General features: G+C 40.2%; 2 long non-coding RNA genes across 2 annotated transcripts; both read left to right on the forward strand.

The window, feature by feature from the left end:
- The first annotated feature begins 4,844 nt into the window (after positions 1–4,844).
- Positions 4,845–5,810, forward strand: LOC134531407 (uncharacterized). The gene is made up of 2 exons (XR_010074983.1): positions 4,845–5,176; positions 5,292–5,810. It is a non-coding gene; the product is annotated as an uncharacterized LOC134531407 (long non-coding RNA).
- A 10,673-nt stretch (positions 5,811–16,483) lies between these two features.
- LOC134531408 (uncharacterized) lies at positions 16,484–17,473 on the forward strand. The gene is made up of 2 exons (XR_010074984.1): positions 16,484–16,839; positions 16,956–17,473. It is a non-coding gene; the product is annotated as an uncharacterized LOC134531408 (long non-coding RNA).
- Positions 17,474–18,049: the final 576 nt, after the last annotated feature.

Below are 18,049 nucleotides of genomic sequence, written 5' to 3' on the forward strand. Positions count from 1 at the left end.
GCTCTAAGCATGCAGGTTATGAACCACGCAGGAGAGGAAGCATGCATCATGTGCTAGGAGGGGATTGGCCAGCCATGGCAACGTTTTAGCCATGACTAACTCCCCTCACTGACTATACTAGACTAAAACTAGATAAGTTGGGCCCAGGTAAAACCTGCACAGACACAGGGAAAACTCTGGGCACTTACATGCGGGATGCAAAAGTTTCATACATTAATAACAAGCAGGTTGGTTACAGGAAACAGAAGGATGTTTCCGGAAAGAAGTGTTGGACAGAGTATAAATAAACTACTAAGCAAAGGGCGGGAATTTGAACATTGCTGTCCGCATTTCATTGAGTGGCACTGGTTGTTTCGGGGGCGACTATTGTCGTTTCCCGCCCACTCCCTTGACTAACCTACAGATTACACCTGAGCTCGGCGCGCCATCTACCTGTTCCTTCGACAACTTAGTCTGTAGTTCGCTGAGTCGCCACACAGCGCCACGTTACGGCCCATCAGTTATATCAGGCCCTCCCTCCACCGACCGGTTTCCCCTCCAGCGTTGTGCATGTGCAGCAACCAAACCCTCCCCCTCCCTTTTCAAACTATATATATATATAATATATATATATATATATATATATATAACTTTGGCTACTCGACACAGTCCAGGACTTATCCACTTTTACCCTCCCACGAATTATTTTTCTTCCAGGCCCATACCCTCAGGCTTGGATTGCTCCCCTTCGGGTACTTCTTTCGCCGCCCCAGCGCATTAATACATGAAGTTTGCTACGCCCCTCGGCTTTCGGCGTGACGCAGGAAGAATCTTCGGTAGCATGGTCGCCTCCGAACCCAACTCCCGATACTCGGCTGCGTGCTTGTTTTCCTTGGGGGTTAGGTAAGGACGCGTGGTAGATACGGCATGTAGTCTTACAGGCATGGGATAGCTTTCCCCCACCCACCCCCCCCCCCCCTTCAAAATTTTTTCTCTCAGCTGGAATTTCTTGGTAATTTTTTTTTCTATTGTGCCATCAACTGGCGTTTTGCTACGTTCTCGCGTTCCTACTTGTCCTCACCATGTCCTGAGGACATGACTTCGAACCACATACTTGGTTAGTGTAATCTAATAATATCTTTTGGTTTTACACCCCCCATCTTTTCGTAAACTGAGCGGCAGTTTTTGGTGGTGTTTAGTTTTGGTATTCATTACGCGGCATTATTTTTCTGCGCAGAGGGTTCAACTCTGTCCACGGATCTAACGGCTTCACCGGTTTCTCTTTACCGATGGTTTCCCATCATTCCGATGGGTGCTGAGGACGCCTACTCTTATCACAGTACCTGGAACATCGCTGAATTACTTCAAGGGAAGCACTAAATTGTATTACACGGCATCTGGGTAAAGCACTGAGAATTTTCTGGAGAGATTACTTATAAATCGACTACGTCTAACTCTAAATTCTTGCTTAGAGCACATAATGTTCAAAAATCCTTAATTTTTTACTTTTTTGTCACCTCCATGAGTTTAAGTTAGTAACTTAGTTTGTTTTTCTCCTTAATACAAAAGATACTTTACAAGAAAAAAAGACCAGTAAACGATATAGTATCAGATATGACCTCTGTTTGTGACCTGGGCCATTATAAAGACTCCGATCCATTAAGTAAATAGTAATTGTAATATGTTTCTCAATCTCTGTGATTGTAGTCAGAACTCAGCACGTTTTCCAAGACTATATTCATTCTAGTTAGTTATAAGGTGTCCGTTAGAAGATTATGAATATAACAAACCCTTTAATTTAATACACGATATATTTATTAATACTATAATTTATTTTAATGTTGTGTACATAAAAATTATTTCTGGTAATGATAAAAAAATATTTGACAGAATTGATTTTTTATGAAGAACGTCTTTGCATTGTGTGTGAATTGTCTCTGGTCGTTAAAAAATCTTTAATCAATTATAACGACGTAACCAATAATAAATATTGATTTTCAGCGATAAATTAAATATTTACTTACTTTTCTGTGTTAATAAAACAAATTCTAAAAGTAAAAGAACGATTGGAAACACACTAATTAAAAAAAACTTTTTCTTTTACTTCTAGCGTCATATTTTGGTGAAAAATTGAAATACATATATACAACACACACATAATAAAAAAGATGAAAGTGTTGCTGAGTGTAAACATCAAGTGCGACTACCTGCAGAGTGCCAGCCTGACTCCTGGTGGGCGACTTCCCGCCGCACACTGGTATTCTGCAGGTAGGCGCTATCTCACAGCGTAATCTATCTTACAGTGTTAAACGTACCTATATATAGGACTAGCTGTCCAACCCGGCTTCGCACGGCTATACTAATTGAAAAAATTAAGCCACATCTCCCATTTACAGTAATGGTAAATAAAAAAAATTCAGTGAAAATTTATTACATTGCTGTATAATGTACCGGAGAGAAAATGAATAGCACCGATGGTTTCCCGACTCGAGCACGCAACGTACAACTGATGTACCCGTACTTCGCTACGGCAGTCTACAGGCAGATCACTCTTGCGCCGCTCATTATACATGCCCCTCCTTGTGGGTACGCCACTGCCGCGCGATGCCCTTTGCCATGGAGACGCAGAAGGCATGAACAATGCAAAATCCTGTTCTCATGCAGACAAAGTACCCACTGCTGCCTGGTTTTAACCACCCATGGGATCTAATTTTCGGAAAATGTCATCCTGCGTAACATAAGGGACATAACTGTGAAGTTTCAAGTCTGTAAAATATATACACTTGAAAAAAGGGCAATAAAAAACAAATAAACACAGAGAGAGAAAAAAACAATAGTTTAGGTTTGCGATTTAAAGTGATAAAGAGTATTTAAATACTAATTGAACTCTTATGAGGGTACTGATTGCTTCGTTGTTAATATCACAAGGTTTTTTACTTGTATGGGAAAATTAAGAATGATAATGCATCTAGTGCGTGGCAACAATGTTAATAGGCAATAGGAAATAAACATCTAGCACCTGCGGCATTGTCAACACACACTTCGTACGTGTACTGCATGTTGTATCTAACCCCCTCCAACGCATTTGATTTTAAATTGGACTTTTAGTAAGGATCCCTAATGTTATTGATCATTTAATATAGCCTATAGCCTTCCTCGATAAATGTAGGCCTACTATCCAACACTGAAAGAATTTTTCAAATCGGACCAGTGGTTCCTGAGATTAGCGCGTTCAAAAAAACAAACAAACTCTTCAGCTTTATAATATTAGTATAGATGTTAGCTGCAACAGAAGGATGGTTACAGTACCCAGCGCAGGGTTGCCAGCCATATACCATGTATATATTTATATACAAAATACAAAATTTATTCAGTATTAATCATATAGCTACTATTATTGAAACAGCTCGTTTGTAACAAAAATGTATACATTTCCTTGATTATATTTTATGGGATCATCAATATTTTAAATGCATGTAAAAAAATTAACTTGCGATATATGTATGCTACTGGCATTCACATTTGATCCTGCGTAATATTTTTTACAAACAAATTGTTAAATTTATAGATCCTTTGTAGCTTTGTTAGTTGATGATCGTCTGAAAAACATATCAGGAGTATTTAAATATGTACATGAAGAAAAAGCAAAGGTTTTTGAAAACTTAAAATCAAGTAAAGAGAAATTTGTTTCAAATCAAATGTCATGCCTCATCTACACGCCTGCGCATCAACGATCGAGGACATGTCATGAGATCTTCAAATACGAAGACACTACTTCTACCACATCGCAAGAATATTAACCTTTCAGATGAAAACTATAAATCGGAGAGTATTTGAGTTTAACAAAATTATATTGGTTTTACGTTCAACTTTTAACAAAATGTTAACAATGATATAGTTTAAAATCATTACTGTACCTACCGGTTACTGTAAGACCAATAAATGCACATTTAGAAAAAAAACATATTTAGGTATTTCTATGCCAGTTACTCAAAATTAAACCTGTGTTGCTAAAAAAAAAAGAGGGGTTAAGGTAATTGAAGATCATAGACGACATCTTCATAGTTCAGATATGCTTATTTAGTGTGCCGAATCAGTGCTACTTTAGGCACGATTTTTTTTATTTTTCTTAGTTTTACAAAATTTTAAATTTTTTTATAACTTTAATTTTACGCTTTCGCCCCATCCAAACTTGTTCGGTCGAGTGTACCGGCAGGTTACCTTGTTGAGCGGCATAGTGCTCTCACCGCCGTTTCCCACCAAATTTGCTGGGTCTAGCCGACTACAGGACTATCATCAGCAACGGTATCCACTGGCCGTCGCGTTTCGTCACGAGTTTAGCGCTACGCGTGACGAAAGTAGCCGCCCTAAGCTTCCCATGGTCACCCCCACCCCTTCTCGGAGGTGTGCTGAAGTTTGCGGTCTCTAACACGTTTTGGTGTCCTTTTTTCAAGCTCCGCCGCACGTCCCGACGTCTGGCCGGCGAATTCTCCCAGGGCAGGTCATTCACCGGACATACCCCCCACCCCATCCTGGTCCACAGCGGTCATCGGCCAGCCGCGGCAATGTCCCCTCTCAAGGCCAAAATCCCCCCCCCCCCCCCCCCCCCCACTAGCAAAATGGCGGCCATCAAGTGCCGCGATGGTCTCTGCGAGACTCCGACCTGCATGCCTACACCATCTATCGACGAAAGGACGAACCAGCTGAGAGCGAGAGCACACTACTGACCATCCTATCCCCTCCAGGAGAAACAGTCGACCTCACACTCAGTCGATAGGTCGCTGGAGCCCTTTTTTTTTTTTTCTTTCGGAGCCCTTCGGAGCACTTCGGGGTTCCCGATCCCCTCCTCCAGAGGAACAGACGACCGGACTAAAGTTTAAGTTAGCGTCCCGGCGCCATTTTCAGGGATTTTGAGGGCAGCTCTCGTCCAGCGCGCATCTTTGCAACAGGTCGCAGTAACGACCAGCAGCTATCGTGATCCGCTTTCGGCAATAATGTAGTTGCTTCTGAGCCAGGCCATGTCGCCTAGATTTTTTTTTAGTTTTTCTTAGTAGCTGCCCAAATAGTCAAGTTTAACTTTAGTTTTCTTTGGTTTTCGCCATAACTATTTCTTCTATGGCTACCGCGAGCTCCCGTGCCGCGCATCCCCGGATCACCCCCAGGGACAGCCACTACCTACTTCACCCTGCCAGCTAAGGTAAGCTGCACTTCGCCCCACACAAACCTGTTAGGTTGCCTTATTTTTGGGCTTAACTTCGCCCGTCATAAACTGCCTGCTAACCAAGCTAATCCAGGTGTATTATTGGTTACAGGCAGGGTTCCAGAATCCCAGAGGGTTCCAGAATCCCAGAGTACTTCAAGGACCCCAGACTAGTTCAAGATGGCGGCCCAGTTCCGGCGCCACATTTTGCACCTCAACCTGTAACTCGTGAGCCTCTATAACGGAGTCTCCCTCCATCTTTCGGCACCCCTCAAAAAGAAGTGAAGAACAGTTTATAACTCCGCCAGTTTTAGGACGTTTTCCATATTATTATAAAATATTGTATTTTAAACACATATATTTGTTTGATGAGCCTGCTAGCTGACTGTTCCTAAACAGTTGAACATAGCATAGTATGAAATGGTGTTCCCCCCCCCCCCCCGGCCCCTCTTTCTTCTTTTTTTTATTCGTTAGTTACTCAATGTAATGTATCAAAAATAAGAATCTGACATTGTTAGCAGTTTTGTTTGTAATGGCTGTAATGCCGTAAGATATTTTCTAATGTAAGAAACCTATCAATGACAAGATACTAAAATACTAATCAACAGTAAAAGCCTCTAATGAAACCAAACCATACGAGTGTTTTCATTTGCTGCTACTTGAAACCACAATCCACGTAACCTTTCCTACTGTCAGGGAGGTTAATTTTAAATTGTGTTTGTAAGTGGGCTGTGCCCCTCTGGCAAGTTCTTTTAGATAATTAGCCTGACGCTTCCACCGGACATTTATTATCAATAATTATGGTTTTGTTTTGAGCACAGCACCACGGTTACAAATTGGTAGCAGTTAGCATGGTTACGGTTACAATGTGGTAGCAGTTTGTGTGATATGGTTACTCTTAAATTGTTAACTGTATTTTGGTTTGATTTATGAGAATGCTTTAAATTTATTTGGTATAAATATTTTTTTTGTTTGTCACTAAGATTTTCTATATATAGTATTATTGTAAGTCCTAAAACTGGCACCCAATCTGATTCACCCAAAGTGAGTTAAATTAAAATTTTCTCGTATTTTACGTCCCGCTGTGACTGTGTTTGCGCGCGGTGAGACACCGCGCGGCCCCGTCGGTGCGACGGCCCTCAGGCATCGTGCCTTATCAGCGCGCGTGTCATTCTCCCTGTCATTCTCTTCACCCCTCCCCCTCACGCCTCACCGGCTGGAGGAGGCGAGGTCATGCCGTTGACCCCGTGTCCGGCAGCGTAAATAATGCGTTACAATCTAGTTTGTTCCTCACGGCCGACAGTGCCCTGAGTTTGTCTAAATTCCTCCTTTTATCTGTTTTTTTTTTATAACACATCCGCCTGCAAACCAGGCAATCTTTGTGAAAAACAGATAATAGAAGTCCTTTCGGACATCGTGGTATTTTTTGTTTTGTCTCTCGGCGCCTTGCTCCACATGACAAGGCCGCCAACCGCGCGGAACTCTTCTCTACTCCACCCACGTAACACTTATTTTGTAAACAAACTACCCATGCTTTGTATGTCCTAATAATATTATTTTTATGTCACAAAACAAGCACTATAAATAATCTATACTGCATTAATTTTAGCAGCAAAGTATTTTCTTAATCTAAGGAAACGTAAAATATAACATAACATATTTATATAACTTATAATAATATAAAAAATACAAATAATATGATAATATAAACCTTTCGTTTTAGCTAATGTCAAGACTCTTCCATTGTTTACTATTTCTAAGTATCTTAAAATTAACGATTAAGTATTTTAATAATACATAAAATAAATCTAAAAAAGGGTCCATTCATTAAGTAACATAAAATAAGAATATGCTCATAAGTAATTTTAACAAGTACTCTAATCCTATTGCATCGTTCACAAGCAAAGTGAATATACTTCGACGTACCATTTCATTGTGTCACCATACACACCCATGTGCCTAGCTTTTGTTTAGATTTATTTCGTGATCACCCAACGAGAGGTGCAATCACTCATGCCTTTAAGGAAAGGTTACTGAATTAAATTGTTTATATACACGGGTTGAATCCCCAATACTTTTACGCTAGCCATGAGGTGAGGAATTTATTGTAAGATAGAGTACTAAACTTTTTTAACGTCGAGTTTTCTATAAACAATTTACCAATTAATCTAAGAATACTAAGTAAAGGATAAATAATATTTTTGTAATTATGAATTTTGAGTAAACAATTTATTAACTTTTATATTTTTTTGGATCGGTGTTCATTTCCTTTACAAGGTGGTGTACAGCTAGGTAATTTTAAACATCTAAATTTTTTTCATTATCCATTTTTCATCCAAATTTGTTGATCTTTCGGGTTTCGAACCCGAACTAACTCAGGGGTGAAATTCCCTCGTAAGTCTCTCTGCTTCAGCCTGATGGTCTGATCAACCGTCAGAGCTTGAACATATTGAGCCTATGTGAGTTAATAAATGTAGGTATCCGGGACCGAGGTGTACTTCGCTTTTTAAGCAAGTATTAAATTCATCTATTTCGTCTGATCCATCGTCAGATTGTGCAGAGCTATGTCTCAATGCCTTCGACTTCTTATGGACAGCGAAACAATTATGTACAGGGGTTATATTCCCAATCTAGTTTGTAAGTTACGGGTTACCATACCCATTTACAGGGGTTACAATCCCCATTAGTCACTGAGTGCTCAAGGACGCATTTCCCTTGTTTCGGCCTCAGTGCTTTTCGGCCTCCCTCACAGCGCCCATTTTGGTGTTCCTACACGATATCCAATATCTGAGATCAACAGGATGAATTTCATTTCATTAATATAACAACGGCATAAATAGTTGTAAGCTTACAGGTACTTTAAGGTTAAGCTTTAAATTTAATTTTTTTATTTATTAAATGATTTTAAGGATTTATTTTAAATAATTCAAACCAAGTTTAAATGGACTCTATTTAATTATTAATCTTGTCTTGGACTAAAGTGTTACAGTCAAAGGTCATGGAATTAATTCTGCTTTATTACAAGTAGTAGGGCAACAGACATATTTTTTTTATCTTTTCTTTTAGCTCATTAATAATAATAAAATCAATCATATTAAAATACGTATTCCCCAGAAATTAAGCAGCTACGAGGTGACTAGTCTCATTTTAATATTTAAGGTAATCACCGAGAGTAGTGAAATACTTTCAACCCCCAACGAGAGGTCCACTTAATTAATTTGGGTATGTTTGAGCATCCCGTTTCTAGACTAGCACAAGCTAGGTAATTTAAGATATTTTAATTTTTAATTTTTACATACGTAAGTTCAGTCTTTAACAAGCTACTTGACGTAAATAGTTTTAATTTTTTTTACTCAGAAATACCTCTCTGATATTTTTTGAATCTTCATGAATCTTGTTCCACGATTTCATATATTTAATTTCTGATTACGTTCCTTTTTTTTAAAAACCATAATTCGTAAAGTAAGCAAGAATATGTTTGTAGTGTTTTTTGTACTGATTTTGCGTTAATACTTGTACATGTTTATTTCTTTATTTTCCCTTGCACGTAAATGTGATGTACAGTGACGTACATAGAGTCTGAGCACTGAAGCTGTCACATCTAGCCATTTTTCTTTTTTCTTTTGCATTCTACCCCAAAGTTGTATTTCTTTTACATCGTTATCGATGAGATTGTTTATTTAAGTAAGAGCGACGTGACTTCCAGACGGCAAACTGGTTTCTTTTATGTGTTTTTCTAAAATAGGAGCTAGGTCAAGCTAGCCAACGAGCGGCGCAAAAGTTAGGGTCCTCTGACCCAACGAGCCATGACCAAGGTCCTCTGAGTGAAATATCTCATGACCATTTTCGAGTGTTCTTTGGGTTACATTCCCACCACTCATCTTTGGACGGCCTATGTTCAAACCCCCTCTCAGGCAGTGCGAAGTCTATCAGCAGTCATGGAAGATCTAACCGCTCCATTATAATTTATCCCTTTTTGATTTATAATTGTTGGTTTATTGAATTTTACATTTCTTTAAATAATTTAAATTTGAGTGCGAAGAGTCGTTAATTTATCGTTTTTTTCCAGAATACTTTAAATAATAAATATTAGTTAATAATAATAAACATCAGAGTGGTATGCGCTGAAATTTCTTAATTTGTCGAATATTTAATATTTTTAAATTCATTCTTTCCTACGGATTGTTGATCTGTTGAGGTTTTTCATCCCCAATCATTTAAAATTCCACCAAGGGAATTCCACCCTTAGGTCCTGTGTCACTCCGGGACTGAGGCTCTGTTTCGCCTTCGGGCAAGCAGCAAATTTGACTGTCTTCTCCATCGCCTGACTGTGCAGGGCTAAGTCCCAATGCCTTCGGCTTCTTATGGAAAGACTATTGTACAGGGGTTTACATGCCCACTTTCATTATTTTCAGGGGTACACAAATCCCCACCTTCATAACTGGCAACCGACTGACCAAGTTCCGGTTCCGGCCCAGTGTTTTAGGCCCGCCTCACAGAGCCCATATTTAGAGTTTTTGTCACGTGACACCATTCCCAACATCTGAGATCAACTTTCCTCATGACATCATTCACCGTTAAGGGTAATTTAAATAATTATATACACCTTCGATTTTATCAAAATAGTTTTTTTATAAGTAGTAAGATACAGGCGAACCTGGTACTAGTTTTACTAAGAAGTGTAAGTTTATTTTTTTTCCCTATATGCTCCGCATTCAAGCGGGGGAGTATGTGCCAAATCAGTGCTACTTTAGGCACGATTTTTTTTATTTTTCTTAGTTTTACAAAATTTTAAATTTTTTTATAACTTTAATTTTACGCTTTCGCCCCATCCAAACTTGTTCGGTCGAGTGTACCGGCAGGTTACCTTGTTGAGCAGCATAGTGCTCTCACCACCGTTTCCCACCAAATTTGCTGGGTCTAGCCGACTACAGGACTATCATCAGCAACGGTATCCACTGGCTGTCGCGTTTCGTCACGAGTTTAGCGCTACGCGTGACGAAAGTAGCCGCCCTAAGCTTCCCATGGTCACCCCCACCCCTTCTCGGAGGTGTGCTGAAGTTTGCGGTGTCTAACACGTTTTGGTGTCCTTTTTTCAAGTTCCGCCGCACGTCCCGACGTCTGGCCGGCGAATTCTCCCAGGGCAGGTCATTCACCGGACATACCCCCCACCCCATCCTGGTCCACAGCGGTATCGGCCAGCCGCGGCAATGTCCCCTCTCAAGGCCAAAATCCCCCCCCCCCCCACTTGCAAAATGGCGGCCATCAAGTGCCGCGATGGTCTCTGCGAGACTCCGACCTGCATGCCTACACCATCTATCGACGAAAGGACAAACCAGCTGAGAGTGAGAGCACACTACTGACCACCCTACCCCCTCCAGGAGAAACAGTCGACCTCACACTCAGTCGATAGGTCGCTGGAGCCCTTTTTTTTTTTTCTTTCGGAGCCCTTCGGAGCACTTCGGGGTTCCCGATCCCCTCCTCCAGAGGAACAGACGACCGGACTAAAGTTTAAGTTAGCATCCCGGCGCCATTTTCAGGGATTTTGAGGGCAGCTCTCGTCCAGCGCGCATCTTTGCAACAGGTCGCAGTAACGACCAGCAGCTATCGTGATCCGCTTTCGGCAATAATGTAGTTGCTTCTGAGCCAGGCCATGTCGCCTAGATTTTTTTTAGTTTTTCTTAGTAGCTGCCCAAATAGTCAAGTTTAACTTTAGTTTTCTTTGGTTTTCGCCATAACTATTTCTTCTATGGCTACCGCGAGCTCCCGTGCCGCGCATCCCCGGATCACCCCCAGGGACAGCCACTACCTACTTCACCCTGCCAGCTAAGGTAAGCTGCACTTCGCCCCACACAAACCTGTTAGGTTGCATTTTTTTTGGGCTTAACTTCGCCCGTCATAAACTGCCTGCTAACCAAGCTAATCCAGGTGTATTATTGGTTACAGGCAGGGTTCCAGAATCCCAGAGGGTTCCAGAATCCCAGAGTACTTCAAGGACCCCAGACCAGTTCAAGATGGCGGCCCAGTTCCGGCGCCACATTTTGCACCTCAACCTGTAACTCGTGAGCCTCTATAACGGAGTCTCCCTCCATCTTTCGGCACCCCTCAAAAAGAAGTGAAGAACAGTTTATAACTCCGCCAGTTTTAGGACGTTTTCCATATTATTATAAAATATTGTATTTTAAACACATATATTTGTTTGATGAGCCTGCTAGCTGACTGTTCCTAAACAGTTGAACATAGCATAGTATGAAATGGTGTTCCCCCCCCCCCCCGGCCCCTCTTTCTTCTTTTTTTTATTCGTTAGTTACTCAATGTAATGTATCAAAAATAAGAATCTGACATTGTTAGCAGTTTTGTTTGTAATGGCTGTAATGCCGTAAGATATTTTCTAATGTAAGAAACCTATCAATGACAAGATACTAAAATACTAATCAACAGTAAAAGCCTCTAATGAAACCAAACCATACGAGTGTTTTCATTTGCTGCTACTTGAAACCACAATCCACGTAACCTTTCCTACTGTCAGGGAGGTTAATTTTAAATTGTGTTTGTAAGTGGGCTGTGCCCCTCTGGCAAGTTCTTTTAGATAATTAGCCTGACGCTTCCACCGGACATTTATTATCAATAATTATGGTTTTGTTTTGAGCACAGCACCACGGTTACAAATTGGTAGCAGTTAGCATGGTTACGGTTACAATGTGGTAGCAGTTTGTGTGATATGGTTAATCTTAAATTGTTAACTGTATTTTGGTTTGATTTATGAGAATGCTTTAAATTTATTTGGTATAAATATTTTTTTTGTTTGTCACTAAGATTTTCTATATATAGTATTATTGTAAGTCCTAAAACTGGCACCCAATCTGATTCACCCAAAGTGAGTTAAATTAAAATTCTCTCGTATTTTACGTCCCGCTGTGACTGTGTTTGCGCGCGGTGAGACACCGCGCGGCCCCGTCGGTGCGACGGCCCTCAGGCATCGTGCCTTATCAGCGCGCGTGTCATTCTCCCTGTCATTCTCTTCACCCCTCCCCCTCACGCCTCACCGGCTGGAGGAGGCGAGGTCATGCCGTTGACCCCGTGTCCGGCAGCGTAAATAATGCGTTACAATCTAGTTTGTTCCTCACGGCCGACAGTGCCCTGAGTTTGTCTAAATTCCTCCTTTTATCTGTTTTTTTTTTATAACACATCCGCCTGCAAACCAGGCAATCTTTGTGAAAAACAGATAATAGAAGTCCTTTCGGACATCGTGGTATTTTTTGTTTTGTCTCTCGGCGCCTTGCTCCACATGACAGGGCCGCCAACCGCGCGGAACTCTTCTCTACTCCACCCACGTAACACTTATTTTGTAAACAAACTACCCATGCTTTGTATGTCCTAATAATATTATTTTTATGTCACAAAACAAGCACTATAAATAATCTATACTGCATTAATTTTAGCAGCAAAGTATTTTCTTAATCTAAGGAAACGTAAAATATAACATAACATATTTATATAACTTATAATAATATAAAAAATACAAATAATATGATAATATAAACCTTTTGTTTTAGCTAATGTTAAGAAACTTCCATTGTTTACTATTTCTAAGTATCTTAAAATTAACGATTAAGTATTTTAATAATACATAAAATAAATCTAAAAAAGGGTCCATTCATTAAGTAACATAAAATAAGAATATGCTCATAAGTAATTTTAACAAGTACTCTAATCCTATTGCATCGTTCACAAGCAAAGTGAATATACTTCGACGTACCATTTCATTTTGTCACCATACACACCCATGTGCCTAGCTTTTGTTTAGATTTATTTCGTGATCACCCAACGAGAGGTGCAATCACTCATGCCTTTAAGGAAAGGTTACTGAATTAAATTGTTTATATACACGGGTTGAATCCCCAATACTTTTACGCTAGCCATGAGGTGAGGAATTTATTGTAAGATAGAGTACTAAACTTTTTTAACGTCGAGTTTTCTATAAACAATTTACCAATTAATCTAAGAATACTAAGTAAAGGATAAATAATATTTTTGTAATTATGAATTTTGAGTAAACAATTTATTAACTGTTATATTTTTTTGGATCGGTGTTCATTTCCTTTACAAGGTGGTGTACAGCTAGGTAATTTTAAACATCTAAATTTTTTTCATTATCCATTTTTCATCCAAATTTGTTGATCTTTTGGGTTTCGAACCCGAACTAACTCAGGGGTGAAATTCCCTCGTAGGTCTCTCTGCTTCAGCCTGATGGTCTGATCAACCGTCAGAGCTTGAACATATTGAGCCTATGTGAGTTAATAAATGTAGGTATCCGGGACCGAGGTGTACTTCGCTTTTTAAGCAAGTATTAAATTCATCTATTTCGTCTGATCCATCGTCAGATTGTGCAGAGCTATGTCTCAATGCCTTCGACTTCTTATGGACAGCGAAACAATTATGTACAGGGGTTATATTCCCAATCTAGTTTGTAAGTTACGGGTTACCATACCCATTTACAGGGGTTACAATCCCCATTAGTCACTGAGTGCTCAAGGACGCATTTCCCTTGTTTCGGCCTCAGTGCTTTTCGGCCTCCCTCACAGCGCCCATTTTGGTGTTCCTACACGATATCCAATATCTGAGATCAACAGGATGAATTTCATTTCATTAATATAACAACGGCATAAATAGTTGTAAGCTTACAGGTACTTTAAGGTTAAGCTTTAAATTTAATTTTTTATTTATTAAATGATTTTAAGGATTTATTTTAAATAATTCAAACCAAGTTTAAATGGACTCTATTTAATTATTAATCTTGTCTTGGACTAAAGTGTTACAGTCAAAGGTCATGGAATTAATTCTGCTTTATTACAAGTAGTAGGGCAACAGACATATTTTTTTTATCTTTTCTTTTAGCTCATTAATAATAATAAAATCAATCATATTAAAATACGTATTCCCCAGAAATTAAGCAGCTACGAGGTGACTAGTCTCATTTTAATATTTAAGGTAATCACCGAGAGTAGTGAAATACTTTCAACCCCCAACGAGAGGTCCACTTAATTAATTTGGGTATGTTTGAGCATCCCGTTTCTAGACTAGCACAAGCTAGGTAATTTAAGATATTTTAATTTTTAATTTTTACATACGTAAGTTCAGTCTTTAACAAGCTACTTGACGTAAATAGTTTTAATTTTTTTTACTCAGAAATACCTCTCTGATTATTTTTGAATCTTCATGAATCTTGTTCCACGATTTCATATATTTAATTTCTGATTACGTTCCTTTTTTTTAATAACCATAATTCGTAAAGTAAGCAAGAATGTGTTTGTAGTGTTTTTTTGTACTGATTTTGCGTTAATACTTGTACATGTTTATTTCTTTATTTTCCCTTGCACGTAAATATGATGTACAGTGACGTACATAGAGTCTGAGCACTGAAGCTGTCACATCTAGCCATTTTTCTTTTTTCTTTTGCATTCTACCCCAAAGTTGTATTTCTTTTACATCGTTATCGATGAGATTGTTTATTTAAGTAAGAGCGACGTGACTTCCAGACGGCAAACTGGTTTCTTTTATGTGTTTTTCTAAAATAGGAGCTAGGTCAAGCTAGCCAACGAGCGGCGCAAAAGTTAGGGTCCTCTGAGCCAACGAGCCATGACCAAGGTCCTCTGAGTGAAATATCTCATGACCATTTTCGAGTGTTCTTTGGGTTACATTCCCACCACTCATCTTTGGACGGCCTATGTTCAAACCCCCTCTCAGGCAGTGCGAAGTCTATCAGCAGTCATGGAAGATCTAACCGCTCCATTATAATTTATCCCTTTTTGATTTATAATTGTTGGTTTATTGAATTTTACATTTCTTTAAATAATTTAAATTTGAGTGCGAAGAGTCGTTAATTTATCGTTTTTTTTTTCAGAATACTTTAAATAATAAATATTAGTTAATAATAATAAACATCAGAGTGGTATGCACTGAAATTTCTTAATTTGTCGAATATTTAATATTTTTAAATTCATTCTTTCCTACGGATTGTTGATCTGTTGAGGTTTTTCATCCCCAATCATTTAAAATTCCACCAAGGGAATTCCACCCTTAGGTCCTGTGTCACTCCGGGACTGAGGCTCTGTTTCGCCTTCGGGCAAGCAGCAAATTTGACTGTCTTCTCCATCGCCTGACTGTGCAGGGCTAAGTCCCAATGCCTGCGGCTTCTTATGGAAAGACTATTGTACAGGGGTTTACATGCCCACTTTCATTATTTTCAGGGGTACACAAATCCCCACCTTCATAACTGGCAACCGACTGACCAAGTTCCGGTTCCGGCCCAGTGTTTTAGGCCCGCCTCACAGAGCCCATATTTAGAGTTTTTGTCACGTGACACCATTCCCAACATCTGAGATCAACTTTCCTCATGACATCATTCACCGTTAAGGGTAATTTAAATAATTATATACACCTTCGATTTTATCAAAATATTTTTTTATAAGTAGTAAGATACAGGCGAACCTGGTACTAGTTTTACTAAGAAGTGTAAGTTTATTTTTTTTCCGTATATGCTCCGCATTCAAGCGGGGGAGTATGTGCCGAATCAGTGCTACTTTAGGCACGATTTTTTTTATTTTTCTTAGTTTTACAAAATTTTAAATTTTTTTATAACTTTAATTTTACGCTTTCGCCCCATCCAAACTTGTTCGGTCGAGTGTACCGGCAGGTTACCTTGTTGAGCAGCATAGTGCTCTCACCACCGTTTCCCACCAAATTTGCTGGGTCTAGCCGACTACAGGACTATCATCAGCAACGGTATCCACTGGCCGTCGCGTTTCGTCACGAGTTTAGCGCTACGCGTGACGAAAGTAGCCGCCCTAAGCTTCCCATGGTCACCCCCACCCCTTCTCGGAGGTGTGCTGAAGTTTGCGGTCTCCAACACGTTTTGGTGTCCTTTTTTCAAGTTCCGCCGCACGTCCCGACGTCTGGCCGGCGAATTCTCCCAGGGCAGGTCATTCACCGGACATACCCCCCACCCCATCCTGGTCCACAGCGGTCATCGGCCAGCCGCGGCAATGTCCCCTCTCAAGGCCAAAATCCCCCCCCCACTTGCAAAATGGCGGCCATCAAGTGCCGCGATGGTCTCTGCGAGACTCCGACCTGCATGCCTACACCATCTATCGACGAAAGGACGAACCAGCTGAGAGCGAGAGCACACTACTGACCATCCTATCCCCTCCAGGAGAAACAGTCGACCTCACACTCAGTCGATAGGTCGCTGGAGCCCTTTTTGTTTTCTTTCGGAGCCCTTCGGAGCACTTCTGGGTTCCCGATCCCCTCCTCCAGAGGAACAGACGACGGGACTAAAGTTTAAGTTAGCGTCCCGGCGCCATTTTCAGGGATTTTGAGGGCAGCTCTCGTCCAGCGCGCATCTTTGCAACAGGTCGCAGTAACGACCAGCAGCTATCGTGATCCGCTTTCGGCAATAATGTAGTTGCTTCTGAGCCAGGCCATGTCGCCTAGATTTTTTTTAGTTTTTCTTAGTAGCTGCCCAAATAGTCAAGTTTAACTTTAGTTTTCTTTGGTTTTCGCCATAACTATTTCTTCTATGGCTACCGCGAGCTCCCGTGCCGCGCATCCCCGGATCACCCCCAGGGACAGCCACTACCTACTTCACCCTGCCAGCTAAGGTAAGCTGCACTTCGCCCCACACAAACCTGTTAGGTTGCCTTTTTTTTTGGGCTTAACTTCGCCCGTCATAAACTGCCTGCTAACCAAGCTAATCCAGGTGTATTATTGGTTACAGGCAGGGTTCCAGAATCCCAGAGGGTTCCAGAATCCCAGAGTACTTCAAGGACCCCAGACCAGTTCAAGATGGCGGCCCAGTTCCGGCGCCACATTTTGCACCTCAACCTGTAACTCGTGAGCCTCTATAACGGAGTCTCCCTCCATCTTTCGGCACCCCTTAAAAAGAAGTGAAGAACAGTTTATAACTCCGCCAGTTTTAGGACGTTTTCCATATTATTATAAAATATTGTATTTTAAACACATATATTTGTTTGATGAGCCTGCTAGCTGAATGTTCCTAAACAGTTGAACATAGCATAGTATGAAATGGTGTTTCCCCCCCCCCCCCGGCCCCTCTTTCTTCTTTTTTTATTCGTTAGTTACTCAATGTAATGTATCAAAAATAAGAATCTGTCATTGTTAGCAGTTTTGTTTGTAATGGCTGTAATGCCGTAAGATATTTTCTAATGTAAGAAACCTATCAATGACAAGATACTAAACTACTAATCAACAGTAAAAGTCTCTAATGAAACCAAACCATACGAGTGTTTTCATTTGCTGCTACTTGAAACCACAATCCACGTAACCTTTCCTACTGTCAGGGAGGTTAATTTTAAATTGTGTTTGTAAGTGGGCTGTGCCCCTCTGGCAAGTTCTTTTAGATAATTAGCCTGACGCTTCCACCGGACATTTATTATCAATAATTATGGTTTTGTTTTGAGCACAGCACCACGGTTACATTAACGTAGTTCCTAAGTCTAATACAGAATATGAATTATAAAATTATAATGCACCAGTATGTAAAGCATCATGGGAACAAAACAGTGAATATGTTTGTGTAGAGCCAAAGATCCAAACGAATCGCCTAAAACAGCATTATAGCTCAAATAGTGAGCAGGTTTCATGTAAAAAAATTATAGTGTCAAGAAGCCTAAGCCCTCAGAGCACAACCAGTGATGGGAAAAGCTAAGCTCGTTAATTGTGTAATTTTGTAGTTTGTGTTTGGCTATTTTCAACATAAAATAACGAAGAACTTATTATGCTCCACGTTTTGCATCATTGTTTACGCGTAGGTAGTGTTTATTTACAATCACAGTCATCAAGAAGAACACG

The sequence above is a fragment of the Bacillus rossius genome, chromosome 3, assembly GCF_032445375.1.
Source record: "Bacillus rossius redtenbacheri isolate Brsri chromosome 3, Brsri_v3, whole genome shotgun sequence".
NCBI classification, from domain to species: domain Eukaryota; kingdom Metazoa; phylum Arthropoda; class Insecta; order Phasmatodea; family Bacillidae; genus Bacillus; species Bacillus rossius.